Below are 19,085 nucleotides of genomic sequence, written 5' to 3'. Positions count from 1 at the left end.
TTTTTCCATATTCTTGGAGAAGGGTCGTGCATTTTATGCAAAGGAGGAATATAAATTCATAGCTGCAGTAGCAGCTGGTTTTATTAGATTTGCTTGTATCCTAAATGGTTTGGTGCAGTCACCAAGGTGCTGGTTTAGAGTGTGAGGGGGGATGCTGGCAGCAGGAGCACAGGTGGGCTGTAAAAATCCCCTGTGGCCAACTCTGGGGTGGTGGGGGCTGGAAAATTCCTGTCCCTACACCCAGTCCATGCTCTGAGCTCCAGGGGTTGGTTCTGCCTTTACCTCAGGGTGAGCTGGGGGAATCACCGTCCCTGGCAGTGTGTGAAACCCATGTAGATGTGGTGCTTGGGAGTGTGAGTGCTGGGCTGATGGCTGGACTTGGTGATCCAAGAGGTCCTTTCCAGCCTAAATGATTCCATGATTGTTAATGCAAAGGCTCCACTGCCACAAACCAACACTGACCAGTTGATATCCACTGTGGAAGGATTTGAAGATGATCTTTCCTAGGAGAAATGCTGCCAGACATCATTACTGACAGAGCTGGAAATAGAAATGGGAATTCTTGACTCCCTGTTCAATCTGCAACCAACAGATTTCAACTGCTGAAAGAAATCAGTTGGGATGTCAGTGGGGGCTTTGATATTTTAGCTGTTCATTTTCAGTGCTTTGTGTCACGTCTTTTTAAATCATGAACTTCAAAAATTCCTGGTTGGCTACGAACAGTATGGTCTGGTTTTCAAAGCTGCTGAGCTGTTAAGAACATTTTGAAAATTAAAATAAGGACTTTGGGTTCTCAAATACATCCTCAGGAGCCCAGGTTTAAGCGCTTGGTTTGCATACTTTGTTTTTATTATTTGCACCTCTAAGATAGGAAAACAAATACAATTGCTGCTCAGCACTATCATTAATCCAAGCAATTTGAAGATAGTTGATTTTGTAATGAATTAGTCAATTAATTCTGTTTGTTAATTCACTCTGTTGCAAAATATCAGACTGAAGAAATTTTCTGTACATTAACACAATAAATCTTAATTTGTTACTGCTGTTTTCTGGATAACCCACAGCCAGCAGAAGTCAGATTTATTTATTTTTTCCATTTTCTCTGGTTAAGTCTCATTCTTATGCAGTTTCTTCTGTCTCTCTGCTGATTCTTCAATTTTTAAGATCCCAAGGTTCAAAAGGTCTTTGGGGAGGCCTTGTTTGTATCCTGAACTCAGGAGCAAGAATTGCAGGTCCCAGTTTGAAAAAAGGAGCTACTGATACTAATTATTTTTGTTGCTTGTTTATCTCTTGATAGTTCCTCCAATCCAATTAAAATCATTGCTGTTCCTTGCAGGTGGCATGGATCTTCATTTGGGTTTCCATAAACAACATCAGCTTGTGAAGACAACGCTTCTGTGAAGGGTAAATTCACTTTTGAAAATTCACCATGAAATTCACTTTTGTTCCAAAACATAAAATGAAAAGAAATGCAGAGACTGTGGAGCTATCACAAGCCTCCAGCAGTGAAGATTTAAGATGGTAAATATTGCAAAGCTCTTAATAACCCTTATATCATGGCTCTGTTTTAATGATATTGAAGGAATTTGGTCTTGAATTACCAATAATTTCTGAGAAAGCTGTCAAGGGAAAAAAAAAAAAAACAAAACAGGCTCTAGAAAAAATACAGTTAAAAAAGAAAAAAATCACTATCCAATTTCAAACGATTCCCTGAGAAAATTATCTTTAAATGGCTGAGGGCAATTGGAATAATGATTTAAAGTTGGGCTGGAGGGTTGCAGGCTGCCTGTGGGTGCTGGCAGTGAAGTGAGGGGCAGTGTGGAGGCTGGGCTGTGAGACACAGGCTGCTCCAGTGAAAGGCTCTCGGTGACACTGCGTGAAGTTCACATTCAACAGTGACGTTTGCACTCCAGCAGAACCCAAGGGAGGCAATTAGGAGGGCTGGAGAGGGAGGGAATAATTTTACCTGTCAGGTTTGGAAGTGGGCAGCTCTGGGAGTGTGTGTGAATACTTGTGTGTGCGTGTGTGTGAGAGATCCAGAAATTAATGAAATAGAGAGGCTTGGCGGGGGCTGTCAAGCCTGTGGTTAGAGGTGGGGAAAGAGCTGTTTCCAAACCCACAAGATTTATTTCTGGAGCTGGTGGGTAGGTGGGAGGCAAAGTTAGCAGGCTTTACCCTTCAGGGCTTTCATCTGCTTTAAGTTCAGTTAAAATATTGCTAATTGTAGCAGCAAGCAGGCAAGGTACCCATGTACATCTTACAGGTGACTTCTTTACATTTTTACTTAATTTTTTTTCTCTGGGTTTTTTTTTTCCACTCTTCGATTTCTCAGTGTGTGAATAAGGAGCCACAGGTAGAGAAGGTTCCAAATTCAGTCCTTGATGCTCACAGGCCTCCCAATGGTGCAGCACTGCCCAGAACTAACCTGGCAAACCAGAGCTTTCCTTTTGGGATGGAAAATTGAACGGTGCTAAGCTGGTGTCAAAAGCTGTGCAGAAATGGTCCTTGGCCCAGGAGCTGCTGATGCCAGCCCTGGTGCAGTGCATGAATGTTCCTGTGCCCACAGGAAGGTTTGGCTGAAGTCTGATCTCAGCTTTGTGATCAGTGCGGTCCTCAGTGAGTGATGAGCCCCAGATCTTTCATCTCATTGCTTTTAGGAGTTGTGCATCTACAGTATTCTATATCAGGGCAGATAAAGCTGATGAGTGCCACAAGAACTCGAAATCTGGGGTCTTTTTGTTGTCAAATTCTTAATGATTTTCAATTTGGATCTGTGGGGGTGATATTTTAGCCCAAGACACTTTCTGTGTTTGTCAGATTTAATTTGAGGTTTTCTCTGTGCACAGATTCAGGAACACTTGTCACAGGTGCTCAAGGCATGCAAAGAACAACTACAGTGAATAATAAGGTTATTGTGCTATAATGGTATCGTAACACCTGAAGCAGCCATGGTAGTTGTTGTTTCATCCTTCTTCAGCATTGATTTTTTTATTCTGAAATGAAATTGTTACAACTTTGACCTGCTAGGGGATTCTGTGATACTGAGGAAATGTTAATAACTTTTTTCCTCTGCTCCTCTTCTTTTTTTCTTTTTTTTTCCTTTTTTTTCCTTCTTCCTTTTTTCCTTTTTTCCCTTTTTTCCTTTTTTTTCTTTTTTTCCCCCTTTTTTTCCTTTTTTCCCCTTTTTTCCCTCTTTTTTCCTCTTTTTTTCTTTCTTTTTTTTTCCCAAACACACCCTTCACCCTATTTCAGTGCTTTCCCGAGGCATGTCTGTGTTCCTTGCTGTGGAAGAGGTCAGTGGGGACAGGACCTTGGACACAAACAAGATTTCAAACAGCCTGAACCATCTGAAGTCCCTCCCTGATTGTTCCTAGGACAAAGCCCTACTGCAGGCACTGGAAGGAATTTCAAATTAGCAGGCAAACATCTCAGGAACTCGGTTCTGGATCAGCCAGCAGTGATGGGTACAGGTGTCATTGCTTCTCCTCAGTGCCCACACAGGCACCTGCCCTTCCTCTGCCAGAATTTATTGGCCAAAACCACAGAACCACAGAATATCCTGAGCTGGAAGGGACCCCCATGCTGTTGGTGTGAGTATGAATACGTGGATCAGCTGCTGCAGCAAAGCAAATTTATCATCAGGCAGTGCTTTGAGCTGACACACTTGTGTGTCTCTGAGGCAGTTATTTTGGGGGGGAATATATATATATATATATATATATATATATGAACTAGGGCTTAAAAACTTGGCTGGAGCTGAGGGCAGAGAAGGCAGCTCACTTAGCCTGAGGAATGCTTTTGACAGAGACTCGTTGTCGCCACATCTCTTGGCTGGGAATAAGTTGTACCTTTCCTGCAAATGGAAATATTTCTCTGAAGCCCAACAGCTGCAGGAACAGCAACTTGTCTCTTGATCACGTTTTCAGTTTCAAAACCCATTTCTAGTCCAGCAGCGAGGAGAAAAACCCCAAAGCTCATTCAAATGAGCTTTTTAATGGAAAAAGTCACATTAAATCTAAACCAATTCCATGATCTTGTCTGAGTCATGACTTTTTAAAGACTGGGGGCTGAGGCTGCAGTTAACATTGCCTTAGCAATGCTCAGTACTTATCTGTGAGCAGAAAGGTAATGGTGGGGAAGGGCTGCTGGTGTTATTTTTCTAAGGGCCTGATCATTTAGCTATCTAATTTGGGAAGCAGGACTATCTCTGGCTGACTCTTATCACCCTTTCAGCGAGGCAGATAGCAGCCAGCACATTACTCAGCCTTGCCCCATGGATATCTGGTGTCTGAGTGTGTGTTACAGAACAGAGCACTGAAACCTCTCAGTGCTGGGCACAGAAAAGTGGCATCAGCCCCACCTGCTAAGAGATGGTTGGATTTGTCCTCTGGGCTTGTCTTCAGCACCTGAATTGAGAGACCCTCAGTGGCTCTGCTCTGTTCTCACTCAATTATTTACTTCTGCTGGGGAGGGGATGTACTGTGATATAGGAAACTTTCCTAACTCGCCTTATAAGCTGCAATAATGATATGGGAAACTTTATTTATAGTTAGAGAAGGACTTTCATTTTTTCCTATCTCCTGCTGTCTTCTCCCTGACAGCTGGTGGTGAGGCACCAGGGAGAAATTTAACCTCTTACTGGTGCTTTGCAGCTTTGTCTTCCCCACAGGGTTTCAATGTGGGTAGCTTCTGTGGGAATTTTTTAATTTTTTTTTTCTGTCTTGCAGATGGAAAATAGAGACATGCAGTTCACAGGTGTTTGTAGGGAGTCTTCTGACTTGAAACAAAACCTTCAAACTGCTCCAAAATAACTTCTCAAGTTCTCTCCATGCCTTCTGATATAGCTTATGGATTATTTTTATGGCTGCTTGTGATGCATAAAAGAGAAAATGGTCACTGCAGAGGCTGGAGAGCCATGGGTGGAGCCATGAGGCTGGTGGGAAGAAGGCCCAGGTTGCCCTTGCTCGCTGAGATATGACACATCCCACACTGACCAGGGTGGCTGAGGAGCACCCATGGCTTTGTTCCATCACCCTTGAATCTGTCCCAGTGCAAGCTGGCCCTTTAACAGGAACCCACTGCTGTGTGTCTAGAGGGGAGCAGGGACAGAAAGGAAGTAATATTGAGTCACAGCAGTCAAGAAGGATCAAAGATTGGCTATTTTTGACACACAAAAGGGTAAGTGATGCTGAACTCTCTCTAGACTGATTACAGCCGAACACAAAGCATTTTAACCTCTTAATCCTCACTTCTGAGTTATAGCCCCGACACTGACGGCTTTGTGGCTTTTTGGAGCTCCTCTGCTGCGTGTGACCCTTGTCCCAAGCAAATAAAGCACACCCCTGGCTGCTGCACAGCATGTGCTGAGTGCTGAACGTGGTGCTAATCCTGCAAACTCTGGGGTTTTTTGCCTCCCTCACTGACCATAAGTGGAATCTATGGGAATTCTGACAGAGAAAAGCAAACAGGTTGGATGGGGCTTGGAGCAACCTGGAATAGTGGAAAGTACCTCTGCCCATGGCAGAGGGGTTGGAACAAGATGATCTTGAAGGTCACTTCCAACCCCAACCATTTTCTGTGATCTATGAACTGTGGATGTAATTTCCCATTTCCCGTTTGGATTTGTGGAAGCAGAACCCCAGTTTCACCTCACTGTCCTGAGGATGGCCCTAACCTCCCTGGGTTCCCCCTCAGGGAAGCTGTTCCTGAGCTCTCCTCTGTCATCTTCCCTCCCTGGCTGTCACAGACATCTTTTATGAAAAATCCTTTCCTTAGGATTTTTTCTTCCTGAGAAGCTGAGAGGCCTCAGGAACAAAATGTAATCAATGGTTATCTGCTGCTGTGGAATGCAACAGGTGCATCTCTGATTGGTCTCATGTGGTTGTTTCTAATTAATGGCCAATCACAGTCCAGCTGGCTCGGACTCTCTGTCTGAGCCACAAGCCTTTGTTCTTCATTCCTTCTTTTTCTATTCTTAGCTAGCCTTCTGATGAAATCCTTTCTTCTATTCTTGTAGTATAGTTTTAATATAATATATATCATAAAATAATAAATCAAGCCTTCTGAAATATGGAGTCAGATCCTCGTCTCTTCCTTCATCCTCAGACCCCTGTGAACACGGTCACACCTGGCCATTCAGGTACCCCCTCTCCAGATCCTGAAAGGTTCCTCTGTTCCTTCTAGCACAGGGACTGGTATTCTCTATGAATCCACATCCACTGATTGCACATGTGAAAGCCTTATTTTGGTTTGTATTATTTTTGGTTTGCATATTTGTGCTTGACATAAAACCCAGCAGAGAGACTCTTCCTTAGCCAAGGCCATTGCTGCACTCACTGCAGATGAGCGTGGTGCTCCAGGGAACCAGTTTTGTTCCAGGCTTTGCCAGTGATTCATTTCTGGATGCTGCCTGCGTGATTCCCTCTGGGCCTCAGTTTCCTGTTCTGTAAAATGGAGATAATACCCTTTCATGGCACAGGGCTGCTTTGAAGCCTGTACAGAATTACTCTGATGTGTTTGGATGAAAGTTTCTGTAAAGCAGATTTAAAAAAGCATGCAGCTCTCATTGAGGGGTTTGTATGGAGTGATCAGGACCCCAGAATTACTTCCCAGGATGAATGTGTCTGTGTTGAACCCTCAGACAATGCTGAACACTGAAACCATATTCATGTAACTCTTCTAAAAGCATCCACTGTTGGTGCCCATGGCAGGGTTTGCTGCTATTCATTCTTTTTGTTTGTTTTATGTAAATCCTTTTTCCTTCTCATTGAAAACACAAACAAAAAAAAGGGATGACCAAAAGAAAAAAAAAAAGAAAGAAAAAATTTTTGCTCTGTAAGCCCCATAAAATTGATTCATCTTGAAGAAGTTTTTAGCAGGACCAACCCTCTTTGCCTATCTGTGTGATTTTAAAACAAACTCTCCTCTTTCTCCTGGCTGTCATGTTATAGAAGAAATACCCTGAAAGCAGAAATGAAAGAGAAAATGCAGAATTTTTGTCTCCTTGCCTTTCTCACTCCGGTCCCTTTATGTGCTCTCCCGCCGCCCCCTCCTCCCTCCTGCTCTGCCTCGGTTCCCATTGAAATGTCAAATGCAGCAGTTGTCTGCGAGTGAAAGAGGGACTCCCTGGTGGGAACGGGCTGCCCTTCTAACCTGAAGGCCTCGGCTGTTCTCTTCTCCCCTTTTTGGTGTTTCCCATCCCACTTTCTCAGCAGATGTTGTGTGGGGCAGCACAGGCTGTAAAGGAATGAGTTTCTTTTCACCTGGCCATGTGAATGGGCTGGCACAGAAACCCTGGCTTATTCTCTCAGACTCTGGCAACAGCTTACACAGAAAGAGATTGTTTAGAAGAGCTGTCTCTTTTCTTTTTTTTTTTTTTTAGACCAAGATAGGGAAAAAAAGGCTGAGAGATGCTGGCTGTATTTTAAGCTCCCTCCTTGGGTGCCAAAGGAGTCCTTGGAGTTTTGTTGCTGCTACTTTTGTTCCTTTTATAGTTTCCATTCAAGCCCCAGGCTTTCAGCTCCCCTTTGTCTTAGTCCTACTTTTCCCAAGCAGTTGACATGAGAATTAGTTCAGAAAGATGGTGGAGGTTCATCCAGCAGCATTGTCCCATTTTAGTCCAGGGCTGTAGTTTTTGACTCTTTGGTGGAAATTTGGAAAACAGTGACATTTCCCATGCTTCTGCAGGGAAATGATTTTGTTTCAGATGAGCTCTGTGTGAAAACAAGTGACAATGGTGTGCAAAATGCACAAACTCCATCCTAATGTTGAGTTTTGTCTCTTAAGATTGGTGAGGCACGTTAAAGGTGGAAGAAATAAGGGGCGCATGAGTTTTAACCTTTTCTCCCTTTTTTTGGCTCCCTGTTTATCTGTTTTTCTGTAGCATTCTGTCCCTTACCAGGACCTTGGGCATCTTAGAGTTGGTCAATTGAACCACACCAGAAAGGTACCCAGAAGAGACATTCCCTCCCTAGCATTGGATGTCTTTGCTTGGCTTCTTCAGAGCACTGTCACTTATCCAGCTCACTTTTGGCCATGTCTCTGTGCCCAACTCATTATAGCTAAAGCTTACATATATTCAAGAGCAAATTATGCACATGGCTTGTGAATGATTTGATTGCCAGCGTGAGAAACGCACACACTGCTGATCCTGAGGAATGGAGCTGTCGCTTGCTGATTTAATGAGTAAATAATGAATTATTCTGAAATGCTGTAGGGATATTATGCCAGTGGTTCTCTTTTGGTCTTTATACACATTTTAACTCCAGTTGGTTTTTTGTTGTGTGTGTGTGTGGTTTTTTTAAAAATCTGAAGTTTATTTTCACAGTGGTGCTTGGAAAGCTGTAAATGATCCACAAGGAATTAACAGACAAAAATCCCTGGCTCTGCTCCACCCTATTGAAGTCGATGGCAAAACTCCCATTGAATTCAGTGGAAGTAACAACTAGGCCCTGTGAGAGTAAACAATAAATCAGTTTTATAATCACAATATTTCTCTACGTCCTGTTCTTAGTGCCTTATGTGGCAGAGATGTTAGGTGCTCGTATGATGATGAAAGGCACAGACAAATCACAAACATCTCAGGTGAAATACAGGCTTGTGAAGGTGAAATTTCTAAATTTGAAAGCTTTGGGTAAGCTTCACCTTTCAGGCAGTATTTTGGAAACCTGTGCTCCAATTCTGTTAATGACAATTCATTTTGAGAGGTTGAACTGCCTCTCCATCCATCATGTAGCCAGCAGGTGCAGGAGAACATTTCCCCTTTCTAGTTTGTAAAAAGTGCAGTTTTTTGAGACATGGGAGTGTAAGAATCAGCAAACTGATTCTCCTGCCTGGACAAGTGGGCATGTCACAAGTCCCATTCAGAAACTGATCAGGAGGAGATGGATCATCTGCTGTCAGATATCCTGCAAATGTGGTGCCTGTGGTTAGAAGTTTGCAGAAGCTTTTATTCCTGCGTCTGCTCTGGCACATCTCAGCATTAAAACTATTCTGTTAAATAATAGGGAGGTATAAATAGCTCAGAGGTTTAGTTCTTATTCAGCCTGTTCTGTCAGTGGGCTCCAAATAATTTGATTAAGGAAACAAATATCAAAATCTTACATTTTGCACGGGGGAACCCATGGCACAGCCAGATACTCAAGGATGGAGTTCAGTCTATTCCTAAGTCCTAGTCTAGCATCTTATCCCCTGCCTTTTAAAGGCTTTATCCCTAAAATGTGTCTTGAGTTAAGGGCTCTGTATTGTAAAGTTTTCCTATTGATTCCTTCCCTGGAGTTTGTTCCTTTTGGAGGAGATGGGACATTGATAATTGCTTCAGCTGTTCTTGACTGTTACAGGGCCCTTCAGCAGAACTGTGTGGCCTGAGTGCTTGTGCTTTGTAAAATAGCCCTTTGGCCCTGCAGAATGGCAGGATTTACAGGTTTAGCCTTCTTGATTTGTTTTGAATTATTCTATATGAGCTTTTCATGGGTGGTACAACAGAGCTGAAGGTAAGGCAAGGTTGTTACTAGACTGTCCAAAGATGAGAGCCATGGAAATAAAGTGCTATTGTTGCTCTTCAAGCAATGACACTGACTGAAATAAAGGACATCTGGGTAGGAAATAGCAGCCTGCTTCCAGGGAGCATCCATGGGGTACCTCAGCTTGCCATGAATGCTAGCCCTGCTAGGCAACCAGGAAAGGGATCTGCAGGCAGCCATGAGCCAGGCCAAAGGGAGAAAAAGGAAAAAAAGCCTAACTCTGAGAAAAAGGGGTGCATTCTTCCTAATTGTGCTTTGGAATGGAAGTCTTTTTATTCTTGCCTTTTGTTGCATTTTTCCTCTTCCTTTTCACGCCCCAGCAGCAGCAGCCTGGGGGTCTCTGGGAAGTGCTGGGTGGCCGTGTCCCACCCTTCCAGCTCTGCCTGGCCTCCAGGTGGCTTTGGGGCTGCCTGGGGGAGAACTGCAGCACCTCTGCATGCTCATCACACACTCTGAGCCCTGGGAAATGGAGCTGCAGTGTTGGCCCTTAGGAAGGGAGGGTGAAACCTGCCCCAGTCTGCTGAGGGGCAGAGTCTGCCTGTGGGTGATGGCAGGATTGCAGTTTCACCTAAGGATAAACATCCAGCCAAAATTGACAGGATTTTTTTTTGAAGTGGCTGGTGGCCAACATCCAAGTTCAGAGTGTTTGGAAGGTTTAATAGATGTTCATAAATAAAACATAAATATCTCTGAGCAGTACTTTGAAGAAGGCAGTGGTGGACAAAAGGAGGTGTGAAATAGGATGCCCAGGGTTAGGGGAGGAGTCAGTGGCAGAGAGAATTGAACGTGGCTCTCCCCTGCCCAGGCTGTCACCCTCACTTCTGGGCCATCTTTTCTCTCAGCAGTTTGTGCAGGTACACTAAACCTCACTCAAAATCAAAGTGTGAAGGACAACAGGAAGGAGGAGGTATTGCTCAGGGGAGAGAGAAATGGCTTTGGGCAAGAGCTGGGAGAAGCTGGGACAGCACAGGGCAGCAGGGCAAGAGCAGTGGCAGCACCAGTGGAAAATGCTCTGAGGTTGTAAGGAAGCAGGACCAGGAGCTGTCTGGGTGAGGAGAGAAGTTCCCCATGGTGATTGTCCTACCTCTCACACACATTTCTTGTCGTCTGTTTTGCCTTTCATGTTTCCCTGTTCTCCCTTTATTTTGGCAGCAAATGGGTTCTCAAATATCAAAATTCTAGACTTGATTAATGAAAATTTATCATATGTGCCTCCCATTTTTAAACAATGGAGCTGTGATACCCTCTGGATACCCAGAGCTGCTGGAAGTGACCTAAAGCATCCCCTCCTTTCAGCACAGGCTCAGGTTGAAGTGCAGGGAAGGCTGCAGGCAGGACCAGCTGTAGCTCAGGCAGCAGCCTCCAGAGGGAGAGAAGGCTTTCTCACAGGCTTTTATGACCAATGTTCAAAGGGAAATGCCTTTAGAGAAGAAAAGGCTGGGCTTTTCTGGCTGTACAAAACTCAGACCTGCAAATCTGTTCCGTGGCTTTGTTTTCCCTGATGCTTCTGCCTAATCCTTCCCTTTGCTGCTGCTGATGTTTGGGGACTTCTTTTCTCAGCCTGGGGGCTTTAAAGCTTAGCCTGGGATGAGGAGTCTCACCTAAACAGATTCAAGTCTTTTCTCCTCAGTCAGAGACTCATCACCCCTCTGTATGACAGGACAAATAGCCTGGACAGGAGGGGAACAAACTGATTATTTCCCTTGAACTGAAGGATGCCCTGGCCCTGTGTGGTTGATCACTGGACAAGAGCAGCACAATTGGACAAATGACCAATATAATAGCTAGCAAATGGAAAGCAGTGCTGCCAGCAAAGGAGCTGGCTATTTAAAGGCAGCAAGAGGTTTGCAGCACCAGCCCTAGCAACAAGGACAAAAGTTATTCCAAACACATGAGGCAAAGCCACCATGAACCCACTGCAGCATGCTATTAATAGGAAGGGGGCCTTCATTAATTTCCTAAATGGTGATGCCAAAACATCAGAAGAAATTTGTGGTGCACATAAAGGAGCAGCACGTTGCACTGTATCTAATTGCCAGAGTAATTATTTTCTGCTATGCAAATTACCAGGAGCAAATCCACTGCAGTACATCTATGTGTATTTAATTATCATCAAGAGCTGGAGTTGAGGGACTAGATTTAATATGTTCATAATGAAATAGCCAGAATTTGTGTGTGCATTTGCAGAGAACTCGTTATTTTGCCACAGCTGGATTTGTTTATTTTAAATAAATCATTATGGCAGATACAGTTTCTGCGTGCTTGCCCATCTGCTGATTTATCGTAAAAATTGTGGTTTCATTTCTATGGGTGGTTTCTATCAAACACACATCACCCCTCTTGCCTGCAAGCTGCATGTTCCTGTAGGATTTAAGGAGTAGCTCAATGCAAAATAAAAGCCATTTTGTCCATGGATAAACAAAGGCTGGAGGAATAGGAGGAATCAGGACCACCTGGGTGGGTTAAGATTTTGTAAGGCTTTGGGTCTTCATACTTACAAGCTTGTTGTGGTTTAAAACCAGGACAAGGATGAAAACTGGAATTCTAGCAGCATACATTTGTAAGCCAAACCTCTTGCTGTTCAATGTCTATTTGATGGTGTGCATGAGGCAAGTTAATGCTTTTGGTTTCTAGGGAATAATTTGTATTTTCTCATCATAGCAAGAAACAATAGAAGTGTACACAGGATGCAGGATTACCACTCTGAACCTGACATGGTTCTTCCCCTCTTAAGCTTCAGACTTTCTGGGCCAGAGCTTTACAAAAGATATTGGGATATCATTTCAAGGCTCAGGTTATAAGAAAAATATTAAAACTGGGAAGAAATACTTTTTCCACTTTGTCATATTTTGGTGGTTTTCTGTTAATGGAGCTCTTGGAAAAAAAAGAGATCTGAAATCCAGCAGTGTAGGTGGCTGTTCAGCCAAGAAAAATCATGTTGTGCAGTCCCCAGGAGCAGTGTGTGTGACATGATCCTGTTAAGAACTTGGAATCTGCAGCTCTGGAGGAGATGCTCCAGTCAGGAAAAATGATCAGTTGGGACAGATTTATTTCCTGTGCAGCTTTGCCTGCCTTGATCTGGCAGCACCAACCTGGATGCATTTGGCTTCCATTTAACACCCAACTGTTTGTTGTGGTCACTGTTTCAGAAAGCAGGAGGGCTCCAGGCTGTCCCTGACAGTGCCAGGGGAGTGCCAGGTGAAAACGTGGCTGCAGTGCAATTAGAAACACAAACCACTGCCAAGCCTTTGTGTTCCTTTGCTTCCTCTTGTGGATACCAACTCGAGTTACACAGCACAACGAGGCAGGGGTGACAAGGGGTCACCAAGGTACCGTGCTGTGTCACCTGGGGCCAGCTCCTGGGGACATTTCCCTGACAGGGCCCACAGGACCCTTTTTCACAGTGCCCCTGAGCTGGTTTGTGCATAATTGATGGGAACCCTGAGGTTCTGCCTCCCCCTCCTCCCCAGGACGTCCTTTTCTGTGTTAGTTTATTTTTTAAATAATTAAGAGGCTGTGTGACTGCCTGTCTATCTGTCCCGCTGGAATTCCTCTCCAGCTGCTCTCATCCCTTTCCACAGCCCCTCCTTTTCCTCCCCAACACGATTTTCCTTTCACTGCACTTTAAAAGGGCGCCTTTTATTTTTGCTTTGTGCAATGAAACCCCTGAGCACTTTTTGAGTGAGATGCCCTTCGCTGCTTGCTGGTGTCCTGAAATCTTCCCTGCCCAGATTCCCTCTCCCCTTCCCATTGAAGGAATCCTTTGATGCAAGGGCATGATTTGCTCTTGCCTGATGGGCACCTTCTCTCCCTCCAAAGCACAGTGATGAATTTCCTGTCCCTGCAGCATGAAGGGGTGTGTGCAGCTGGGGATGGCCAGGGGACCCCATTCCCACCCTGTTTGTCCCCTCCTGTGGCTGCTGTGGCTGGTGTGGATGTGAGGTTATTCCAGCAACACTCCATGCATCTTCTGGAGGTATTGGGAGCAGGGATACGAGTCTGCTCCCCCTCCCTTCCCAGAGCATCCATTTCACTGTGGTGCCAAGCAGCAGAGAAGCTGTGGCACATCTTAATGCTCAGCTCTTGAAGGTGTTGGCTTCCCTTCTGCTGCCATGATTGCCTCTGTTCCCAGAGGAAAGTCCTCCAAGTAGAAGAAGAGAAGCCTCAAAGCACATGGAGCTGCTGGAGATATTTGCTCTATGTTTTGGGCTTTGTAAAAGTGGTCTGCATCAAGGGTGGATGGTGTGGCCCTGGTGGAAATTGTGATTTTTGTGTAAAAGCCTGAGATCTCAGGGCAAGGCTGGTTTCTGGGCATGGATTTGGGAGTGAGAAATGCTAAGATTATGCATTTCTCTTTTCATTGTCAACAGAATATTTTGTCAGGTTGTTCCTCTTGACCTCATATGAAGGCCATCTACCTATTTTAATCACTTCATAAATAAACTTGCTCCCCATCTCTGCTTGCCTGGGCTTGCTGCTCTCCAGATCCCCTTTTTAATTGACACACAGCCTGTGGTGTGGCTGGGGGCTGTGCCAATAACTCACATATTCCAGGCATGGCAGGCAGATAGGCCCCCTCCCTCCAACACCATCATTCCAAGCAAACATCAGACAAACACCCAGCTTTGATGTGGCTCCTGGGCCTGCAGCCTCAAAAGAGGAATCTTTGGAACCCCCTTTGCACTGTTCCTCATGCCAGAAATTGCAGCAGTGTCACAGCAGCCAAGCAATTGGGTGCTCAGCGTGGCACAGGGAGGATTTTGCAGCTCCTCAGCAGACAGGGTTGTGCTGGAGAATAATCAAGAGCAGCAGCCTGGGGTCGGCAGGGATTTGGGCTGTGAAAATAATAATAATCAGGGATGGGGAGTGGGTGATAGGGCTGTTGTTGGACCATCTGAGGCACTTGTCAGAGGACATTAGCCCTGCAATTAGGAGAAGCTGGGGAGGAGGGAAGGGAAGGCAGCAAGAGCAGTGCTGCAGCAGGGAGGGCTTTGTGTCAGCACACAAAGCTTTTTTCTCAGCAGGGCTGCTGGGATTTGCTCAGGTCCCCTCCCAGATAAATTAACTCAGTACAACACCTGCTCCTTTAATATGGCCAGGCTAACTCCACTGAAGACCTGGTCTGTCTCCCTTTTCCTTTTCCTTTTCCTTTTCCTTTTCCTTTCCTTCTCTGTCTCTCTCTTTCTCTCTCTCTCTCTCTCTCTCTCTCTCTCTTTCTCTCTCTCTCTTTCTCTTTCTCTCTTTTAAAAATTTTCTTTCTTATTTTATTCGTTAAGCGACATTGAAGCAGCCTCTGAACTCCCTCCTCTTGTTTTCTTCCACCTCTAAACCACCCTTTCTCATGAAGGGTGAGAATGCTTCCCCCCATAAGAAGGGCTGGGAAAAAAAAAACAACAACCAAACAAAAACAGTTGAAAGATTTAGAACAAAACACCCCCCCCCAAAAAACAAAGAGGCTAAGCTGGCAAGAGGTGAAGGGTATGTAATTGCTATTCCTTCTGCAGCCCACTAAAGCTGCATGCTTTAACCATCTGAGGACAGCAGGAAATTTTCTCTTCCAAGAGAGTCAAATGTGGGGTTTGCATTTTCTCTCTTCTCAGGAGGGGAGTGGGGTGAAAGAGGTGGGCTTCATTTTCCTTGGGATTAGCTGAAGCTCCTTCCACTTTTATGTTGGCAACATGAGGTTTCATCAGACCTCTGATCCTGCCCTGAATAAAAATATAGCGTTGCTGTCAAGCAGAGCAGAGGGCTTGAACTTAACTGGATTAAAGCCCTGGATTTGAGGCAGAGCTCTTGGCTCATGGAGGGAGGAGTGGGGGCTCCTCTGCTCCCAAATTCAGCTCAGGCCTAGGGGAGTCCTGTCTGTGCTGCTGCTGAAAAACTTCAGCCTGAGTTTCCTTCCAGGATGTTTTGTTTGATGCTCAGCTGTCCCCTGGCTGCAATTCCGTGGATTTATCCTCGACAATGCCCCACTGGCAGCAGGCTCCCTGTCAGTGGGGTGCACCTCCAATTCATGGAGATGTATGCACGAGTGCAACTGCAAATAAATGCCACATTTGCTTATAGCTTGGTGTTTGCCTTTCCCATATGAATAAACATCCCTGGCTGCTCCTCTCTGTCCTGCCCACACCCTTGAGAAAACTTTCACAGCCTGTTTGCTGCCCTTGGCTCTCAGTTTGCTCTTTGGACACTTTACTTGCCAGACTTTGCAGGTTCTTTCTGACCTCTGCTGATGGTCCAGCGTGTTGTGGTTTAATGGTGTGTTTTACAAGGCAGCAGAAGCCTCAAAGCATCTCCTCTTGCCTCGTGGTGTGTCGTGCCTCCCATCTTGGTGAGCTTGGATGTATCCCCACATGTCCAGTAATGAGCACGGGCTAATTGCCTAGGCAGATAGAAAAATAGATAGGTAATTTGTAGCTATTTAATTTTACATTAGGTGGAGGGATGTAGGGGCAGAGGCTAATGTTGTTGGCATTTCTTTTCAGGGTTGTTAACCAGATATGCTGCCTCTGGGGCATAACAATGCTTCCCTCGGTGGAGCTCTAATACTTTTATTACATTCTTATTAATTTAGCAATGGCCCTAAAGTCTGTGAGGCACCTTCCAAGGCATGATCCCTGCCCTGAGGACCTTGCAGGCTAATTCCAAAGCATGATACAACCGGGGATTACTCAGTGAGAGCAAGGGCCTAATGGAGTAAGGAATGGTTTGTGTTAGATAAATGGATAAGGATGAATCAGTGCAAGAGTTAATCAGGTTGTTCCTCACAGGCACATGGGGATAAAGCAGCTCCTCAGGAGATCTGTGGTGTCTTTCAAGCAGGGACCAGAGCTGGAGGTGTCTCCTGTCTCCCACATGCAGCTGTGGGAAGCAATGTGCATAAGCTATGTGAGCAAATGCTCTGTCAACAAAAACCTTGGCTGTCACCTCCAAAACCGGCCATGTCCTGTCCCCCAGCAACACCCACAGCTCTCACTCCACCTCCCCTCCTAGCCCTTTGTGGGGCAGAGGGCTGGGGGAGGTTTATTTATTTGCAGTGAAACCGTAAAGCTGCGTTTCTTTGCCACAGATTTCAGTTCTTGGGGAGCCACAAAGTGATGGCCCCAAACAAAAGAGCCATGCAGGAAGCTGGGAAAGGGCTTAAGCTCAGGGGTGGCCCAAGGGTCCCCCCACCCCCCCAGCACCTGTCCTCCCTGTCTGAAGCCTGGGAGCTGCCCAGCACGGCGTGGGACAGATGGGTCTGCAACAGCTGAGGGAGCTCAGGGAGGAAAGCGAGAGCAGGAGCCCTCCCCTCGGAGCAGCACGGGCTGGGGGGAGCCAGTGGGGAACATTTGGTGTCCATGTGGCATCTGGCAGCAGGGTTTGCTTCTCTGGCATTTCCTTTGGTGAAAGGAAGAGCAAAGCAATTCCTTTCCAAGCAGCTGCTCCGCTCCTCTGGGAGGGAACAGCATCCTCCTCCTCCTCCTCCCTGCCCTGGCCCTTTGGCAGGGTGCTGCATCCCAGCCCCCTAAATTAACACCCCATAGCCCCAGGTAAACATCCTTTACACTCATTTACTCACTCATATTTTTCTACTGCTGAGAAAAGAAAACCTCCCTGCATCACTTTAGGAACGAGTTGCTGCGGCAACTGGACGCTGCGCTCCAAGTGCCTGGCTCTGTCTTCTTGACATCATTGTTTGACTTCCAGTTGCTGGAGCAACACATCTCTGGGAAGAACCAGTGAGGCTGAGGTTTCTCTTTCTTTCTTTCTTCCTTTCTCCAGGTTTTCTTTGGGGCCCGGGAGCAGCAGCAATGGTTTGCTTTTCACTGAAGACACACACACTGTGAACATATGATGGGAAGATGTCAGGCAGTAGCAGAAGGAATGGGGGTAAGGTCAAGGGCTCCTTACAATGGGGGAATTCCTGCAAAACTGAAAAAAAAAGAGAGAGAATGAATGAGCTGTTATGTGCCCCAAGATCAGAGGGTTAGAGAAGTGCCTCCAGCACACTCAGTGTCAGGCATTTGCCATGGAATACTTTTCTGTTGGTGGCTCTGAGCCCCAGGTGTTCCCAAAGCAGAGACACAGCTGGGGTGACAAGCAGAGAATGTGAAATGCCATCAGATATAAGTCAGTACCACAATGTAGCTCCTTCATTTCCTCTCAATGAAATATTAGACTTACAGCTTCCTTCCAAAAACCCTTTCTTGCTGTCCCTGTTGTCTCTGGCCAAAGAGCAGCTGTGTGACCCATGCCAGAAAACTTTCTGCTGCAGTGGGATGCAGGAGGGCAAATGGGACAGCTGCTCGCTGAATTATTGCTCTCTAAAAGCTGCCTGTGCTCCTTGGTAATTGTTCAGGGCTCTGGTTGTAGCCACACAGGGTGGTGGGGGTGCTGCCCATGGGGTGCACCAATGTCACCATTGTCACCACGTCCCCGTTGGCACAGGGGTATCTTGGTGATGCACTGGGGCTTCAAGAGCCAGAATGATGTTCTGTGCCAAAATGCTTACAGGCAGCAATGCTCAGCTCCATTTGCACTGGGTTCATGCACTGTAGTGGCTGCTGACATCCAGGTCCTGCCCCAGCACTTTGGGTGAGCTGACATCGTGGTTCTGCACAGAGCTCCTGGTAAATGTGCCTGGTTTTCCCAGAATCATGGACTCCTAGAATGGGTTGAGTTGGAAAGAACCTTTGAGATCATCTCATTCCAGTCCCCTGCCATGGGGTGGGGTTTTCTCTGGGATTATTGTGTTTGCAGAGCTTGGGGTGACAACAGCTACTGACTCTCAGCCTGCTGCTGAATTCCCAGTTCCCCAGGGCTGAGGTTTGAGTTTCTCCCTGGCAGGAGGCTGGCCAGGTGTGGTGTAAAGGCCAGAGCAGGAGGGAGGCTGGAGGTGGGATGATGGATGCACTGGAATAAACTTCTGGTGTTACACATTAATGAGTGAAATGTCAAAGCTAGGATTGTTTTTTGGCAAACATTTTAACCTTAAAACCTTAATTATAAACTACTGCACTTTTAGCAGGCCAAACATTTCTTAGATTGCCTGATAACACAACCATAAGATTTCAATTTGTATCAGTAAATTAGGAGAGGCCTTAAGCTATGCTGTTGGATGGGTTATCCGTGGTAATCTGTGAAATTTAAAGTGCAGATTTTAATTGAAATGGATTTGAAGTTAAATGTTAATTTTGAAAACAAAATTTGAGAAGTAGTAATAAAAAATGTTAAATCTCTTGGTGTCAAGATAAAGGCAATTGTCATTTAAAGGTATTTAGACTTATAGAAACATTAATGTTGGAAAAGACCTCTAGGGTCATCAAGGCCCACTGTTAACCCAGCACTGCCAAGTCCACCACTAAACCATGTCCCTCAATGCCACAAAATTACTTAAAAACCTGAGATTTTTCTTGTTCTGAGAATTCTTGCTAAGGTATCTGGCTGTCCAGCTCATACCACATTTCCATATGTACACAAAAGTGCAAACTTTTTCACAATGAAGTTATGGTTTCAGTATTACACCCTCAATGCCCACAAAATACACAGAATTCAAATTAACAAATATACATGCCTCAAAGT

The sequence above is a fragment of the Geospiza fortis genome, unplaced genomic scaffold (assembly GCF_000277835.1).
Source record: "Geospiza fortis unplaced genomic scaffold, GeoFor_1.0 scaffold330, whole genome shotgun sequence".
NCBI lineage: Eukaryota > Metazoa > Chordata > Aves > Passeriformes > Thraupidae > Geospiza > Geospiza fortis.
The sequence above is the reverse complement of the archived record's forward strand: the minus strand, read 5'-3'. Positions refer to the sequence as shown.